This window comes from Mustela nivalis, assembly GCF_964662115.1.
Source record: "Mustela nivalis genome assembly, chromosome: 9".
NCBI lineage: Eukaryota > Metazoa > Chordata > Mammalia > Carnivora > Mustelidae > Mustela > Mustela nivalis.
Window position 1 is genome coordinate 36,211,555 of NC_139028.1, and position 18,442 is coordinate 36,229,996.

General features: G+C 49.8%; 1 long non-coding RNA gene across 1 annotated transcript in view; it reads left to right on the top strand.

Annotated features, from left to right (window-relative positions):
- The first annotated feature begins 9,129 nt into the window (after positions 1 to 9,129).
- The window catches only part of LOC309840825, a 28,957-nt gene continuing 19,644 nt past the window's right edge, over positions 9,130 to 18,442 (top strand). The window contains exons 1-3 of the long non-coding RNA XR_014298817.1: positions 9,130 to 10,933; positions 11,612 to 11,756; positions 14,233 to 14,424. This is a non-coding gene — a long non-coding RNA (uncharacterized lncRNA). The remainder of the gene's footprint in view (positions 10,934 to 11,611; positions 11,757 to 14,232; positions 14,425 to 18,442) is intronic.

Below are 18,442 nucleotides of genomic sequence, written 5' to 3' on the forward strand. Positions count from 1 at the left end.
CACTGCCCCATGATATGGTCTGCTCAATCTCCCTCAGAACGACAGCATGAAAACAGTTAGACTAAGGTATCTTCATTGTTCTATACTCAGCTCTTCTGAAAGCTCGCTGCCTAATTTCTAATTCTGAAGACTCTGAATACAAACAGAAGCAGCACCAACTAAGTCTCTTCAAAAGCTAACTAGGCACTTTCAAGATAGGTATGCTTTGGTGCCTTCCCAGAAGGTGGTAGCCAAAAATAAAACAGTCTCTTTTATTAAATATTTGTTGTAATTTTTGGTGATTTGTATCTTCATGTCATCCATCTTACTGTTTCACTGTGAGAGTGATGTGTAGGTTTTCTTCTCTTTGGAATAGGGAAGAGAGAAACTAAGAAGTAAGCACTTCTTTTTCTAAGGTGTATGCTTTGTGTTGTCTCTGCCTGTGGTTGCTGCCCCCAGAGGTCCAGTCTCCACTCTGTCGGAGGCTTCATGTGAGCCATCTCAGTCCCCACAGTACCCTGTGGGTAGGAACTTTTCTCCTCTGTGGAGATGAGGAAACTGTCATTCAGTGAAGTTGAATTATTTGTGCAGATCTCGTGAGTGCATATTAGGATCCAAGTCCACATCTCTAGCTATAGAGCCTTGGCTAGCATCTCACACCAGCAAGTTCCCCAGATACCCTGCTTCTTCCTATGGGGGCATATCACTGTCTAGCCTGTCCAGAGACCTAGGAGCTCCTGCCCCTAGTTCTCAGAGAAGACCTCCAACCCCTTCACATTACCACTGGAAAATTAAAGAAAATATCTTTGCTTCAGAGTCTTAGAAGTTCCACAGCTTAAGAAATGCTGCTTTTTTTAACTGCCTCTGAATCACTCACCTTTTCAACCAGCCTCCCCGCTCCAGGCTGCAAGCGGGGCAGGTAAGGTGGGAGAACAGAGCAGCAATGAGCCAGCTTCATCCCTGAGTCAGTGATGACTCCCAGCGGTTTCTCCTCCACAGATTAATCACCTCCAATTATGGCTTCTGACTGGGCCGCGAGTCATTCGCAGCGTCGCCTCCTTTGTCTGACCCGCGCCTCCCCGCCATCAGGCTGCCTCTTTGTCCAAAATGCTGGCTGCGTGATACACTTCCCAGCACCCCGAAAACGTACCCCAGCAGCCAAGTGACTCAAGAATAAGGACTCCACCCTCTTCCCCCTCACCATCTGGTCTCAGCACCATGAGTCTTTTAGGGGCAAAAAGAAGAGGGAACATGAAATTGCTCCCCTTAGGAGCCTATAGATGACTATGAACCCTCCATTAGCTGATTGGATAATACCTTGTTGTGTTTCTCCTCAGTAGTGACTAATAAAGCTTTTTCTCATTTCCACTAATTACCCCCTCCTCACAGAGAAGGATGCCACACAGCCCTAAAGGGTGTTCCATGGCTCATCCCGCACCCTCGCCCTCACGTCCCTCTCTGGCCCCACTGGAACACCTGCCTCCCTTCTATCCTGCCAACAAAGCCTGGGGCAGCTGGGCCCCTGCTGCCTTACTGCTTCCTCTTTGCAATTCCTAAGCATTCTCACTTTGGCTGCTGACCCAGGCACATGGGTACCCAAAGACACGGTGCCATCTGCCCACCTCAGGGAATACCACACTTGGCTTCCTGCCTTGGGCTGCCAGCCATGGGCAGGGCACCAAGCCCCCTGGGGGCATGAGCGAGAACTTAGTGCAGAGAATTGGGTACATCTCTGTAGTCTGGCTAAGTTTATGAGAACTTTCCCAGACCTTGTTTCATTTGATCTTCATGTCAACAATTGTGATTCTTACGCACACTATCCTCTGAGAAGAGTGTATTCCTGTTCTTAGAGATAGGGAAAATGAGGTCCTATCTGCAGATCCGAATCACTCTCACTCAGTGAGTGGCAACCCAAGTCTAGACCTTGTTTTCTCCCTGATACCATGATCCAGCCCTACCATTAGGATTGGGAAACACTGCCTGGGCATGATATAGGAGCTTAGAATTAGGTAGACCCATGGTTGAATCCTACCCTAGTTCTATTTTATTTTGTGACAGATACTATTCTAAGCACTTTTCAAATACAGCATCAGCCCTTGTAACTCCCACAACTTCCTTTGGGCAAGAAATTATCAGTACCCTCAATTCGCCACTGTGAGAACCGAGGCCAAGCCACAGAGCTAACAAGGAATGTCACTGGGGTCAGACATACGCACTCTGGTCCAGGGCCAAGCTCTTAACCCCTCCAAGATGCTGCCCCTCACTTCTGCAACTCCTGACTGCATAAAATTGGGCAACCACTTCGGTTTCCTCATGGTTTCAATATTCTCATCTAAATGTGATGGTAAGACAACCTTTCTCCTGGGCATTGTGTGAGGTTTAGATGGGAAGACGTGCATACTGTATATAAAACACCAACCTCAGGGTCTGATACACAGAAAACAGTAGTGATTAGCACAGTGGACCCAAGGGCAAAACTGCAAGACAGAGGAAAATGAGAAGGACAGAGTATTTTGGATGGCATTAGGAGGAAGATTCCCGGGTCCCTATTCCCAGAGGTTCACTGTGGGGCAAACAGCAAATCTTAGGGCACTCTGTGGATAGGGACCAGGTAACATGTCATCTGTTCCTGCCCTGGCCACACTCATTCCTTTTTCTAAGCATGTCTCTCAAGCCTGTCTGATAATCAGGATCTAAAATAACTCAGAGTCTGAAAAGCAAAAGGCTCTGTAATTAAGGTTTTTACCTACTGGGGACCTTAGTCATCTTTGAGAGACTGATAAAAACTATAAACCATTTGTCTAGAAAAATCTACATATTCCCAATACATGAACTTGTTCTTCGAAGTTCAGGGATGATCAGCAGATTGCCAAAGGTCCATGTGACCCCAAGTTTAGTATCCTTATAATTATCATAGCTAAACTAAGCCTGCCAAGTCTTTTCTTTTCCAACTTCTTACCTTGGTGATCTCTCCCCCCAACACACACACACACAAAATCCCTAAGACCCCCCACCCCAGGTTTCCTTGGACACTGCTCCTGGCCAGTGCAGAAGCTGCAGTGGTGGTTGCTCCGGTAATGATGATGGTTGTTGCTAAGGGAGCCAGGAGGCGGTGAGGGGGGAGGTGAGTGGGCAGCAGCCCAGCAGGGCAGCACCCCCCATATAAGTCTGAGCGCCTCAGGCCCTGGAAACGGTGTTCCCAGCTGGCTGCCATGGCAACAGCAGGCTTGGGAAAGTATTCATCATGGCCTGGACAGATTTCTCCAGCTTGCACTTGCTCTTTCTTCTCCCTAAGTGGCTAATTGAGGTTTGAAAAGGTCTGCTGTGAGTGGGCAAGGGGCACAAAGGGCAAAGGGCTGGTCACATATCCTGAATGGAGCAGGCTTCCCAGGAGGCTAAGAGGCTGGGGAGGGTATAAGCCAGCACCCAAGCAGACACCCTAACTGCTGGGGAAGCAGCCCCAGAACACAAAGATATTCATCTCTCTTCCGGGGAACTCTGCCCATCTTAGTGCTTGGAAGCACTCACTCCTTGCCCAATGAGTCACCTTTGGAAGGAGACTCACTGGCTATGTCCAGGTAAGCTAGCAGTCGGGTGGGATCTGGTCATTTCCAGCAGAGCCATTCATGAGATGCAATGACTATGGAGGGTCAGGCTAATGGGAAGAGGTTGAGAGATGGGGTCTCATTTAAGTGGGGCTAAGGGACAGATGAGGTGAGAGGTTAATGGAGCAGTTTAAAGCCTCACCACAGTGTCAAGATCACCAATTCACTGGTCTGGCTGTAAGTGATTTTACCATTATCATCTAAAAGTACCATCCCTGTTACCAATGTATTGGGTGGTTTAAATGGTGTGCCTATCTTGACTTGATCTTCTAAGCAATTTTCTGGGTGAGATATTGTTCTTTTTTTACAGATGGAGAAACTGAGGCTTAGAGAGTTCAAACCACTTAGCCAAGTTATACAGGCAGAAAGCAGTAAAGCTGAGACTTGAACTTGGCATCTGTCTGCCTACAGATCCCATCTCTTACTGCAGGTAGCAGAAGGCCTGATGTGAGCATGACCTGTTCACCTCTCAAGGCAAGAACAAGCACCTCAGTGTGGGGCTTTGGGGTTCAGAGCCCTCATGGCCAAAAATGCTGTCTGCTACGATGCATTCTGCAACATGTGGTTTTTGAGCAGCTAAATTTCTTTTGAACCCCAGAATCTACTATGGTGATCAATTGGTGTCATTTTTTTTTTAAACATATGTACAAAAGTAGAGAGATCTCATCTATGACCCCAGGCTCTCATTGCTAAGTGTGACTCCCAGGAGGCCCCCATTGGAAGAAGACCCTCAATGAGAACCACTGGACTCCCCCACTGCCAGAACAACCAGAGAGATGGGGCATCTCAAGGAGGTGGCCTGGTCTTCTCTGTTCTCAGAAGCTGTAAGTGTAAATGCAGTTGGCTAGGCCCCTCTGGGATTATGGAAGGAAACAGAATTATAATCTAAAAGTACCTACTATATTATGGGAATTCTGCACATGTATTTGTTTAATCTTCACAATAACTCTTTATGGTTGACATTATCATCACCCCATATTATGGAGTGAGAAGCTAAGCTCATAAAGATCAGGTAATTTGACCAGGGGCAAACAGGACTTCAGCCTGAATACAACTGGCTCCAAAATCTGTCTGGTCGCTGCTCCCTTTTCTGACCTCTTACAGGTACTGCCTGCTCCTCGTGGCCTATTGAAGCCAGGAACCCCTAGTTCAGTCTCTTGAGTGGAGAGTCCACTCAGAGTGGTGTTTGTCTTCCTTGGGTCTCCCTCACCCCCACTGAAGATGAGCATCTTTCATCTCACGCTATTTTATTTCTCTTTTCCCATTCTTCTTACTCTCCTGTTTCCATCCAAGCAGGAGATCAGGAATCTGGCCAATAAGCCAGAAGCCAGAGCCCAGCTCTCACCATCTTCCTCCAGCTTCAGGCAGAGGAGGAGCGCAAAGAAGAGTCACCAGGGAGGCCTGGAGATTGGGTCTCCCTCCTTAAGCTGGCCTTGCCACAGGCTGTGCCGTCTCCAAATCTTACTCTATGATCTCTGCTTCCTTGGGAAGTTCTTAAATCAGCAGGACCTGCTGGGATAAAGGAGGAGGTAGGGGTGGGAAAGCGAGTGCCCCTGGTATACCATTCCTTCTCTCGGAGAGACTCTCAGCCTGTATCTGGTCTCCCCATCCATATCAGAAGTAGACCTTAAGCTCACTTTGTTTGGAGTGTTGTGTCCCACGTTGTGAGAAGGTAGTTTGCAGTCCTAGGAGGAGCTCAAGATGAGGAGTTAGAGACCTTCGCTCAGTTTCCAGTTCTGCCATCAAGAAGTTGGATGATCTTAAAAAAAAAAAAAAAAAAAAAAAAAAAAAAAAGAAGTTGGATGATCTTGAGCAATTCACTTAACCTTTCTGGGCCCCACTTTCCTCTGGTAACCACTGGACCAAGTAGCCCCTTTTAACAGTCTACATTGTTTCTCTGAGCTCTGTAGTTCCAAATGCCCATTCCATATCTCCCTCCACAAACCAACGGTCCCTTCTACCCCTAACAGTCAGATGTCCTTATCCTATCCAGACCCACCAAGCTATAAAGAGTACAAGGCAGTTGGGTTGTTGCTGTTATGATTTCTTTTCAGGTAGGAAGTTGAATTTAAATTGTGCCCCAATCAGGACAAATGCTGGGATGCTCAGGGCTTCTACACAATAGATTATATAAAAACAGCTCACCTCTTATTTCCCTCTTTCTTTGTTCCTGCTCTTTTCCAATCACACAGTCAAGTAATATGTATTAAGTGGATGTGTCTGCAAGGCAAAGTGTAGAAATGTAATCCAAAATGACAAGGTCCTTGTCCAGGAGGAACTTACAATTCCATAAGGATACAACCCAGACAGCAACATTAAAGGCAAGCCTGCTGCCCTCATATAGTGAGGAATGAGAAAGGATTCCTCAATGACTTTTAACGTTTCTTTTCCCCACTTTTGCTGTTAATTTCATGGTGATATCATGTATCTGGTGCCTGTCTTTGAGCCATGATCCTGTCTTCTGCCTTCTTATCTATGGAGAAAATCAAGCTCCCTGGAGACATCCATCCTCTCTCCTGCCAGGGCCTCGCTTTCCTACCTGATTGTGTTGACCTAGTTTCCACAAATCTGCAACGCAAAGGCAAGGATTTGAAGGCTGGGACACGCCGTTTGCATCTGTCGGAGCAAAGGATAAGACTACATACAGATGGAGGTTGTGAAGACAGTGGAGATCTGCCCTCCTCCCCACTGAGGTGCCTTGGCTGCCAGGTGTCTGTGCTCCGAGTGCTTTCTCTGAATTCCCTCACTAAGCCTCTTAGAGGGCAAGTGCTACTTGCTGCCTCCCTCTTCTCCTTTAGTCCCGGATGCCTCAACATCTGCTCCATAAATAATAGCTTCTCTAGAGCTCTTTATAATTTACAAAGTGCTTCACTTGTATTTTCTCATTTAATCTTCTCAACAATGCTATGAGATAGGATTATTATTGCTCCTTCTTTACAGATAAGAACCTGAGGCTCAGAGAGACTTAGTGAGTGGCCCAGGACCTCACAGCTGGACCCAGCTGACCTGCCTTTGGACTTAACTGAGCTCTTTCGGCTGGAGATGCTCCCTCATGGTTTTCTACATGAAACCAGGGGAAAAAACTGCTTCTCCTCTGGGGTCCCCACTCTCCTAAGACATCACAGCATCAAGCTCTCACTCCATCTCCTTGTACTCCATGAGAGCCCAGAACTCAAACGCAAGAGATAGGGCTCCTCAAAGGAGTGAGAACAAATAAGACAGTCAAGGGTTATGCTGGTGCCCACTCCCCACTTGCTGGTCTAAGGACTAGACCAGGGCAATTTCTTTGGTGGGACTCTTTAAAATACAGAGTGGGTATTGAAGGGTTTGTTGTTTTGCTTTGCTTTGTTTTGTTTTGTTTCCGGACAGAAATTAAAAAAAAAAAAAAAAAAAAAAAACATTAAGAAAAAAATTAGGTCTTTGGCCCAGGAGTCCCCTATGAAAACAGGAAAATACCTGGGTATGGAAGAAAAGCCAAGCAAGCCAGAGAGACAGAAGGTAGCAGTCTCCGGGCTACACTGTTCTCTTTGGCTCCTGTAGGCAGGAGAAAGAGTGTTGGGAAATTTCCCTGGAGAAAAAGAGGTCTGTCTACTTCATAGCTGCTAAAGGGTCCCACAATGGGGCCTCTAGGTGAGTCTCTGGGTGGGGAGCAAATCTGCCACCGGTCTATCTCAGGTAGGGCCAGAGCCAACAACCCCCATGGTGGCTATAAAGGAGACAGCTGCACCGGGAGCACTCTGGGAGCATGGAGCAGAGTCAGCAGATACGTCGGAGGGATGTGACAGGCCAGCTCCAGTCCATTCCTACATAGACCCTGCTTCTGAGACACTTTCCAGCCACCTTGAGAATACACGTGGTTACTTTGTCAGTGAGAGACAGATACCAGGGAGTCAGGCTTATGAGGAGGTATTCAGGAAACAAAGAGATGGAAAGAAGTGGGAAATACGGAAGAAACATGGTAGAGGGAAGGACTGGACCCCAAAGATACAGGGGAAGGACAGACAAGTGACCTGAAGATGGGACAGAGCATGAAGAATAAAGCAGGGAAGGAACCTTGAGACCAGATGGTGAACAGGTAGAAAAAGGAGAAGGAGAAACAACAGAGATGTGGTGGGGGTGGCTCGTTAACATGCGAGGACAAGAAAACACAGTGCTGCCGTGCTGCCAGCCCCACCTCCCACTACTGGTGCTCACCATAAAACTAAGGGGAACCAGGAAAGGACAAGTCACTGACACTGGCTCACCTACCACTAGCCCTCCTCCTTCCTCTCCCTCTGTTGTCCCTGGCCCTTGGTGGCCCTGGGCTTAGTTCCTCACCCCTGGGTCCTTTACTGCTTTCCCCTTCTTTCAGGTTCTTTCTGTTTGTTCATCTGCCACAGTCAAGGGGCAGAAAATCCCAAAGCAGAGATTCTGCTTCTAGCTTTGCTCCTCGAGTGCTGGGTCGTGCTGGTGGAGTGACTTCCAGTCTGAACACCACAGTTTCTTCATTTATGAGCCTCCCATGAGAGTTGTAAAGGGATAATAGAGCGGATGTAAAAGGATTGTAAAATCACCAAAGGATCAGACACTTTAGATCCTAAGTTTATTTCTAGGACTGAACTCATCAAATCCTTTGAAGGGGAGACTCTTGCCCCAGACACTCTGTGCCCTCCGCCGTGTGTCCTGACTGAGGCACTATGGCTTGTCGGCCTGACTTCTACATACTCTGCAACTGCCTGGTCCCAAATCAGAAGGGTTATGAGTAAGCCTTGCTTGTGGGGAAGAGCAGGGGGGGTTATCAACATTTCCCCAGCCAATTAATCCAAAATGGGGTCAGAGACAGCAACCTAGAGTTACAGCCATAGACGTTTTATTCCTGAAGCAGATCTAGGCTTTTAGCACATAGAATCATCTAGGTAGATTCTCAAGGAGTCACTGAATATGCATGAGAATGAGCGAGAGAGAGAGAGAGAGAGAGAGCGAGAGAGAATGAGAGGATATGAATAGGGGAAAATAGCAGAGAAGCTAGAGGAAAGCTGGATAAAGACAAAGGGGAAAGAAGACCTCGGGGACTGAGTCACGAATGTGGTTGGGTAGAGACTGGGGGAAAGGCCAGGGAGAAAAGAGGAGCAGGAGGAAGGTTCTGGGAGAGAAATAAAGAGGCCAAGAGAGTGGAGCCAGGAGCTGGTGGCGCAGGCAGATGGAACAACAGAGACAGAGAACAGAGCCAGAGGAGTGGGCACGCAGCGAGGCCTGGCAGCCAAGCCCTGTGGGTTTCCGTGGGAAGCAGATGCTTCCAGGGAGCAGCAACCGATGGTCCCCAAGCACGTGGATGCTTGTTGACTCCAAGCCCAGGGCAACCTCCTCGGCAGCCAGCCTTAACCTGGAGGAGCAACGCAGGTCCAAAGAGGCAGATGAACGACAGTCCTGTCCCTGTGGGACTCCATTGCCTCTCCTCCGTCCTCCTCCAGCTCCACCACCCCCTTGTGTGTCCCAGGAAGCCATAAGCTGCCCTATCACGCTTGGGAGGAAGCAGGCTGCATTGGAGGGGTAAGTGTGAGCCACAGCATGGTGTACTAGTCTGTGCATGGGTGTGCAAGCTGGTGGGAGGGGCAGAGGAGGTGGAGCAGTGGCTCTGGCAGCGTGGAGCTTAGTGCCGAGAGTCTGCAACGTGCTGGGGTGGGATTGATCCTCAGCAGGGTACTCCTGGCCAAGTGGGGGGAGGGCGGTCCCTTCTCCTCTGGGTACCCACTGTGATCATCGTGCAGCTACCGGCCACCGCCATGTTTTTCTTTTGCCCAAAACACCAGACTGCCTCAGCCCCTTCTCTGCAGGAAGGAGTCTGAAGAACCCGGGGGGTTGTGGGTCAGAAGAACCTTGCGGCTTCCCTGGCCTCATTCTTTCCCACCACTACTCACAGGTCACTTTTCAACTGCTGCTGCAGACAGAGAGCAGTATCTACAAGATGCTGACTTGGGAGACCCCACCCCCACCTCCAAGAATGCTGTCTGTTAGGAAGGAAGTTCAGAAGGAACCAGGGAGAGGGAGGTTTTCACGGGGACCTAGCCATCTTTCCAGTCCAAAGGCCAGTCCCATGATGTCCTCCACCATCCTCCTCAACGCCCCTTTCCAGTGGTGTCCCCAGAAAACTGCAGTGATCCCCACATCAGGCTTCCCAGCTGTGCCTGGGTCACTCCTACAACCTGGAGTCCCTCACGTCTCCTGCACCCCAGGTCAGGGGCTCCTGCCAGTGGCCCCAGAGTGAACAAGAGCTGTGCCCTGGGGGGGACGTGATAGAGGAGGGGAGCAGGGTGTGAAGCACAGCATCGGCGTGGAGGCACAATTCACTCAAGTGAAAGACAGGTACCACGGGAGCCAGATGGGCCAAGTAGAAACAGAAGTTAAGTAGGAAGAGACGGATAAACAGCAGACACCAAGCAATCAGCCAAGCATATGCTCTACAAGCAGGCGACACAAGCACCCAGTAGGGTTTTGGGTGGGGGAGGGGACACAGACCCACAGGGATGGGGACATAGGGTTTGCTGTGAGCTGGCTATTTCCTGGTCAGAACTAGAACTAGGGATCTAATCTTTCTCCATGGAGCCTCGGAAAAATGGAGCGCAGCTGTGCTGGCAAGAAAAAGGTGCATTTGCCAGGGTTGGGGGAGGGGTGCTTGGGCGCGCTGCCAGAGGGATCTGTCTCCGGCACAAGAACCAGAGTACCAGACATGGAAGTCTGAATAGACAGGTGCCATTTCCAAGACCCCAAAGCAGAGACCCCTACAGCTGAGTGAGATTCAGGACAGAGCAGAAAACCACAGCGTGACAAAGCCGGGAAGTCCTTCAGCCCTGCAGGTGCCGGCTTCCCCGGATCCAAGCCCATGTAGGCTGGAGCCCTCAGTCTGGGTGATGTCATCCCCTTGAGCTCCAGGCAGGGAAGGGGTGGAGCCAGGCTGGAGCTTTGCAGTGTTTATAGGCTCCGCCCCCAGACCGACTCCGCTTCTGGGCCCTGTCTGCCCAGCCCCCTCCAGGCCAGGCTTCCCCGCCAGCCTCTGGAAAGCTGGTGCAGGGGCAGAGCAGGAGAGGGGAGGAGGGTCATGCAGAGTCACCCCCTGCAGAAAGCGGGGCCTGTGCAAGGCATAAGCTTACCCTCCTCCACGACATCCATGTTCATTCCCATGTTCACTTATGATAGCTCAGAGCTTCCAAGACCACCTAGCCCGCTGGCAGGAGTCCAGTTTCTTAGTACCCAGCCTCCACCCCCTTCTACCTCTGAGCACGTCCAGAAATGCTCATCTGCTCTGCAAAGTACCAAGTGTCCACTGGAATTTATTCTCTAGATACTGCTCCAGGGAGGAGTAACTGAAGGAGGTAAGTGCTACCCCAAGTTTGTTAGGGTTGAGCTAAAGAAATAAAAGCTCCGAGCTGAGTCTGAGACAATTCTAAGCCCCAAATCTAGACAGCCATCCTGCGGAAAGGTCCCTTCACCTCCCACATGCCCCTACTGGATATACGCCAGCTCCGTGACAGTTGCTGGCCTCTTTCCAAAGCTGACATTGGCCTCAGTGTCCTGCCTCCCCTCCTATGGGGCTGCCCTAGCCCGTACCAGGCACTGTGGCTTGGAACATTGAGGGCTCACTCTGGGCTAGGCAAAAATTGGCCTTTCTGTGCCCATTTTAGATGTCAAAATGCTATTTGGGGGTTGCCACATACCTAGCTGGGAAGCAAAGATAAAAGAATCAGCCCTGGCCTGGTCTGTGAAGTTCACCACACCACCAGTTCTGGGTTGGGGGGCGGGGGGGCGCTCTAGTTCTAGACACAGCTAGCTGGCACAGCCCCAGGGTCCAGGAGTGGACAGAAGCTCTCCCAGGTGTAAGCCCAGGAGCCAGGCCCATGTGTGCCCATGTGCCCAGGGCAGATGCTTGGCTTAGTGCCAGGGATCCTTGGTTCTGTAACCATGATGTGTCTAAAACTGACAAGAGTAAGAATGGGGGTGAAGAAGGAAGAAAGTCAGGACCAAGAGCAAAACTTCTACTTTGATTCCTTGAGCCCTAGACTGGGAGACTTTGGCAACACACGCCCTAGGACCAGCTCACACCAGAAAAATGCTACGCCTACCTTTGTCACCTGTCATGTGGGCCTCAAGACAGAGGAGCACAAAGTGTGCATGTGGGACACACAGTCCTATCTCCAGGTGTGTGCACACACTGCGTATTTCAAAGGCTGAGTTAAGAAAGGGTATATGCGGGGCGCCTGGGTGGCTCAGTGGGTTAAAGCCTCTGCCTTCAGCTTGGGTCATGATCACAGGGTCCTGGGACTGAGCCCCGCATCAGGCTCTCTGCTCCGCAGAGGGCCTGCTTCCTCCTCTCTCTCTGCCTGCCTCTCTGCCTACTTGGGATCTCTCTCTGTCAAATGAATAAATAAAATCTTAAAAAAAAGAAAAAGAAAAGAAAAGAAAGGGTATATGCACGAGCTTGAGATAATTCATGGTTTTATACGTTAGTGTATATACTGATGACAAATGCATGTACAGGAAGAAAAAAAGAAGAGAAGGATGTATTTATGTAAAGATGTGAGCAGGGTCTGCATATGTTGCTTCTTCTAAGAAAAACATTATACAGACAGGTTCACAATGTGTCTGCAAGCACAAGCCTGGTGTACTGGGTGTGCAAATGTGTCCCAGTGTGTAGGCACGGGTGAGTAAATGTATGAAGAAAACTAGCACCAACTGGAAAGGAGCACTTCCTGGAGCTGAGTCAAGGACTTCTGTGTTCTCCTTTTCAAGGGATTCTTAGAGGGTCTTCCTCCCTGAGGCACAAAGCTGAGCATTCCTGAGCCCCCGGTAGTTGCCCCATGAAGACTGTACTGCTTTGCTGCACCTCAGGCCTCCCCTGCTCTCCCCTCTCAATCCCACAGAGGGCCTGAGCAGATCAGTTATAGCTAATAACATTTAAATTCTGGCCTGAAGGTGCTGAGGAGGCCCTGGGAGAGAAGAAGGAAAAGGTGGCATGGACTTTAAAGAAGGGACTTGGAGTCAACAGATGTTATCACTTGCTGCCTGAAGGGTCCAGTCTCAGAGTCAGAGCCGGAGCCCCCTGATTTGTGACTGGGCCAGAAGCTTAAAAGTCACAGATCACGTTAGGAACGCCCGCTTCCATGCCAGGGAACAGCACAGACCCACAGTCCATCACATCCCTGGAGCAGACGTGCTATCCTTCTCTACCCCTCTCTACCCCCCCACCAGCAGGTGCCCCAACCAGAGAGTGGGAGGGGAAGGGCCTCTTCTGTGCAGGGCACCCCTTCTGTGATATCTGTAATGAGTTCCAAGGAGCAGAGAGCTCTTACGAGATCACACAGGGGCGGTGGGTGCTGGGGGGAGGAGGAGGCAGCCAGCTGCCCAGGAAGCCCCTGGTGGTACCACGGAGAAGTCCACTTCCCCTCCATCACTGGGTATTTGGGCTGTTCTGAGCCCTCTCCCACAGAACTGCGATTTATAAGGCTGTAACTTCTACCAGGGCACACAGCCTGAGCTTCAATCACCATGAATGGGGTGTTAAATTCTAAATCCCAGTAGCAGCCCCTGCAGCCCCAGCCCCAGAATTCAGCTGCTAGGAGAAGCAGAGCGATGCAGAAGGAGGAGGTCCTGAGCTCAGGCAATGGCCAGGAGCACAGTTTTGACTAGCAGCTGGAGTTTTCCTCGCCAGGGCTCAGGTCCAGCCCCTCTGAGGGCCGCCACACATTTTCTCCTCAGTAAAGGACATACCGGTGTGGCACTGTGACAGAGTCAAGGCACTTCAGAGTTGGAAGGAACCTCAGCTCTGCTTCAGTGTCCCAGCCCTTTGTCTCTTCACAAGCAAGACAACAGATACCCCAAAGGAAGGAAGGGACTTGGCCAAGGTCACGAAGCTCATTGGTAGCCACACCAAGATTATCATTTAGGATTTTTGCAAATGGATTTCTATAGTTTGGTAGAATTTAGAATTTTTTCAGAAAGTTAGATAGTCTGAGCTAAGCAGCCAGCTTCCCCTCATCCACACTGGTAGAACACTGTGATTGCAATTCAGCTACACAGCTACCACTGCGAAATGCAGTACCGGCCCTCGGTACCGGCCACACAGCTGCCTGCCACTCTTAAAACAGGGGCTCCAAGTCCCAGGTCAGAGTACCAGCTTCCCAGGCTCATAAGCCCTTCAAATTGCAGGCTGATTTTTGAGTGTCTGTGCTCTAGATGTTTTTCTGGAGAGAAGTTCACAACTTTCATCAATTTATACAAAGATGCATGATGTGGAACAGGTTGAGAATCATTGTCTTGAAGCATCAGAAATCCAGGCTCCAAAGAAGTCAAATCTTTGCAATCCGTTGCTAGGTTCTTCAGCAGCATTCACAGACATCAAAGGGTTGGGCTGTGCTTCTCTAGATATACGACTGTATATATGTTTTGTGGTATGAAAGGGCTTCTAAGCTCTAGAATATAAGTTCCTCAAGGGTAAGGTTCTCTATTCGTTTACCTATCTGAGATATCAGCCCGGGTTAGGGCGTGGAGCAAATACAAATTTGATTAATTTATTAATCTGTACAGTACTTCTCTAGAATCCCATATCCAGTGATGCTTGGTCTCCAACAATGACAACAATTATTTTTTCTTAAGATTTTATTTATTTATTTGACAGAAAAAGAGATCACAAGTAGGCAGAGAGGCAGAAAGAGGGACAGGGGGAAGCAGGCTCCCTGCTGAGCAGAGAGCCCTACGCGGGGTTCAGTCCCAGGACCCTGAGATCATGACCTGAGCCGAAGGCAGAGGCTTAACCCACTGAGCCACCCAGGTGCCCTGATGACAAGAATTATAACAAAGAAGCCCTGAGGTAAGAAGTGCAAGAATTGTTTTATAATTCAATGTTGAGTTTCAGGACCTTTTTCACCTGTGTTAAAGGCTGATCACCTTGGGGAAGTTGAAGCAGTGAACCCAAAGCCCAGATTTAGATCTCCTGTTGAAGTTTATGTTGCATTCCACAACTGCCCCAGAACCTTCCCAGAAGCTTACTGCTCCAGTCAGAAAGCGAGAACTCCTGCAAGCAAGGGCGTGTCTCGGACCCTGGACCTCAGGAGTCTGAGTTCCCCATTATAAAAAGAGAAGAATTCTAAATCTGGCAAGGATCAGGGTAGACCCTGGCCTCAGGACACAAACTCCAATTCCTCAGCCTCTTGACCTTCTGTGTGATTGTCCTACCTTGTCCCCTTTTGCAGCTTCTGTAGCTCAGTTGCTAAGCCCACTAGGGATTAAGAAATTGGGGGCGGGGGAGGGAAGGGGAGAGAGCTCTCCCTGGAGACATGGCTTTCTGAGGAAGGAGGAGGGGATGGGGTTCTCAGGGCACTACTGGGCCAGCTTTCCTCCCTTTCCTCAGGCTCACCCCCATAGGCTGGACCTCCTTTGGAGAGACATGCTTTGAGAGGTGGTTGTACAGCTGCTGCCTCTGTCTGGTCCTAAAAATAACCTCCTCTCTGCCCAGGTCCAGCTCAGGGCTGGGCCAGAGCTACACCGAGGGCTCACAGTCAGGAAGGGACAGAATGTGGGGTGGGATGCAAGTGTCCCCAAGATGGGAAGACAGGAGGAGGGAGGTTACCACCTCAGGACCTGCCTCTTGACTCTGGTCTTCTCTGTTGCCCCAGAAAGCTCCCTAGAGAAGGGACAGGTTTTCTCATCCCTGTGTTTCTGAGGGGACAATGAGGCATAGAAAGGCTAAGCCAGCTGACCTGGGTCATATACTAATACCTAACATTTAGGAAGACCTTACCATGTGCCTGTTTTCACTATTTTAAGCCCCATTGACATAAAGGACCCTATGATGTAGGTATTTTTAGTATTATTCCCTTTGATAATCAAAGAAATGAAGGCCCAGAGACATGAACTCATCAAACTTAGGGTCAGAAAGTAGAGGCAGAATTCTACCTCAGGCAACCTCACACACACCCAGGCACAGCCAAAGTTGAGAACACAGCCCACCCAGGGCACAAAAGGCTGAGGAAGAGGAAGTGAAGTCCCAGAGTTGCTCCAGAGGAGGGTACCCCAGGTGAGATGGGCATGGTGGCCTAATACCCACCTTCTAACAAGTTCATTATAATCACAGACACAAGGCATTCCTGAATCTGCTGCCCAGCAACTACTTGGTCAGACTGGCTTTGAATTTTTATTTTATTTTATTTTTAAAGATTTTATTTATTTATTTGACAGAGAGAGAGAGATCACAAGCAGGCAGAGAAGCAGGCAGACAGCCCGATGCGGAGCTCAATCCCAGGATCTTGAGATCATGACCTGAGCCAAAGGCAGAAGCTTAAACCACTGAGCCACCCAGTTGCCCCTGGTTTTAAATTTTTATATATATCCTCCCTAGCTATCCCATTTACCTCACATGCTGCCACTTAACCCATTTTCTTTCTTTTTTTTTTTTAAAGATTTTATTTATTTATTTGACAGAGAGAGTGATCACAAGTAGGCAAAGAGGCAGAGAGAGAAGAGGAAGCAGGCTCCCTGCTGAGCAGAGAGCCTGATGCGGGGCTCGATCCCAGGACCCTGAGATCATGACCTGAGCCAAAGGCAGAGGCTTTAACCCACTGAGCCACCCAGGCTCCCCACTTACCTCATTTTCTGAAAAGGCTCAGGGACATGGTACCGGAGCCAGGTCTTGGGGAGTAAGGACTACAGAGAGTCAGTGGATCATGCTCCTGGGCATAGGCAGGTGGGAGACAGCAAGGAACCTTTCAAGCCTAAGAGATGTAAATGCCCAGAATCTGATTCTGTCCATGTCCATCTTCACACCTGTCTGTGAAGCAGACTTGGGCTTCACAGACAGGTGTGAAGATGGACATGGACAGAGGATGGAGGGAAAGAGATGAAAGGGAAAAGCGGGGGGGGGGGAGGGAGAAAGAAGCGGGGGAGAGGGGAGAGAAAGAAACTGAGCAAAAAGTAGGTTCTCAAGACTAGCTGGCCACACTTTCTAGACTAGAAGAGGCCAAGAGGGGAATGACTGGGCCTGCAGAGCATGACAACAGAGGTACTGGAGAGAAAGCCCTTGTGTCAGCAAGAGGGTGGGGAAGGAAAGGACCATGCTGGCCCCAGGATCTGGATGCTGTAAACACTGCTTCAGTCCTGTCTCCTCTCCAGTTCCTCTGTTGGACTTGTCTGTTTAAGGCCCAAGTACACACCATCCTCCCACAGAGACACTAACACAATTAACAAAACACATTCATAAATCTTGCATGGCGTCCAGAGCTGTCTCTTCTCTCCCCAGCATGGGGCCAGCTCCGGAGATCCTGTACAGAGAGCTGTCTGGCTCTCTCCAGAGTCAGAGCCTCCTGAAGAAAGCAGTGTGAACCTTAGTAGGACAGCAAGACCACTTTTTTTCCTGTGGGAGCCCCATCATAAGGCGGGGACCGGGAAATACTAAGTAAGAAGAAGCTGGTGGGGAGGTGGATATGAATATGTGTTTGCGGGGGACTGGGGGAGTGGATCATGCCTTCTAAGCTCCAAATGAGAGCATTCCCCAGAGGCCCACAGAATCACCCATTTGGGGGGTATTTTACTGGGGAGGAAAAAGCAGGAGAGTCTATGAGACCAAGGGCATCTGCGTGAGGGTATGGGCATGACCTGGCAGCGTGGTTGGGTGTTTATGTTTTGTGGGGGGTTGTGTGTGTGTGCAGTCAGTCTGGAAGACTGGTGACTCACTAAAAAAGGGAGCTTTCTGATCTGAAGAGCTTATTTTCAGCTATTTTTATCTCCTCTTGTCTCTTGGCCCTTTTTTTCCCCCTTGTCTTTTTCAAATGTGGGGGCTGTGAATACTGTGTGTGCCTATGTGAATTTTAGCTTGAGCCAAGAGGTGGAACCCCCCCCCCCGGGGTTAATGCACAGTTGGGCTCTACAGGTGCACAGCAAAGGCACACTGAGACACAGAATATCCTATTCTGGTATGTCCATGTACAAGCATATAAGCAAGTATGTGTGAGGCCAGAGAGGTCCCTGGATGTTTCCTGTCTTGGGGAGTGTCCCTGACTCCTGCCTTTTCTCTTCGCTCAACCACCCTCCGCTCCAAAATGTTGACATCTTATCAGGAAGGCCCTTCTCTCCTCTGTCAACAGGGAAAAAGAAATGAGCTGCTAACTGAGCTTCTATTATGACTCATTCTAGCCCATCCTCCTCACCCACCACCTTTGGCCCTGAGACACCGCTCCCCAGTCCTGCAGTCGTCCAGCCATCTGGGGCCAGCTTGTGCCTGGGCTGACAGTCCAGGCCTGAGAGATATATTCCTCCTCGTGGGAGCTTGCTCTTCCAGCCCATAAAGGGGAAGAGGAGAGGGAGTTTTCTGAGTGCTCTAGCTCCCAGGAAGACATTCCAACACATCCTTCCCTCCCTCCACTCCACAGAGGGAGCAGGCAGAGAGCAGACTGTATTCTTGAGGGTTCTAGAATGCCCACAGGTCCCTTGACGTAGGGTCTATGTTGAGATGACCGTGTACATGCTCACGTGGTAGTATGACAGTATGCACTGGTGCTGACAGCAATACACACAGCCTGTGGCAGATGCTCTCCGTATCACTCCACACACGCACGGAACCCCACTGCCCACCTTCCCCACACAGGCATGCACATTGGCACAGACCCACGGTCAGCACACACCTGCACGCTCACTCCTGCTGGACCCCATGAGTGCTAATGGGAGGGCTAATGATGGGCAGCCTGAAGTCCACCACTTCCTTAAGTTTGCAGTGTATGCGTGACTGAAAGGCCCCTGGCCAACAGGGCCCAAACCGAGCCACTTGTGCCTCCTTGAGCCATGTAGTCTTCTGAAGGAGGAAACGTTTGTCTAGTTTGTCTGCCCAAAGGCATTGT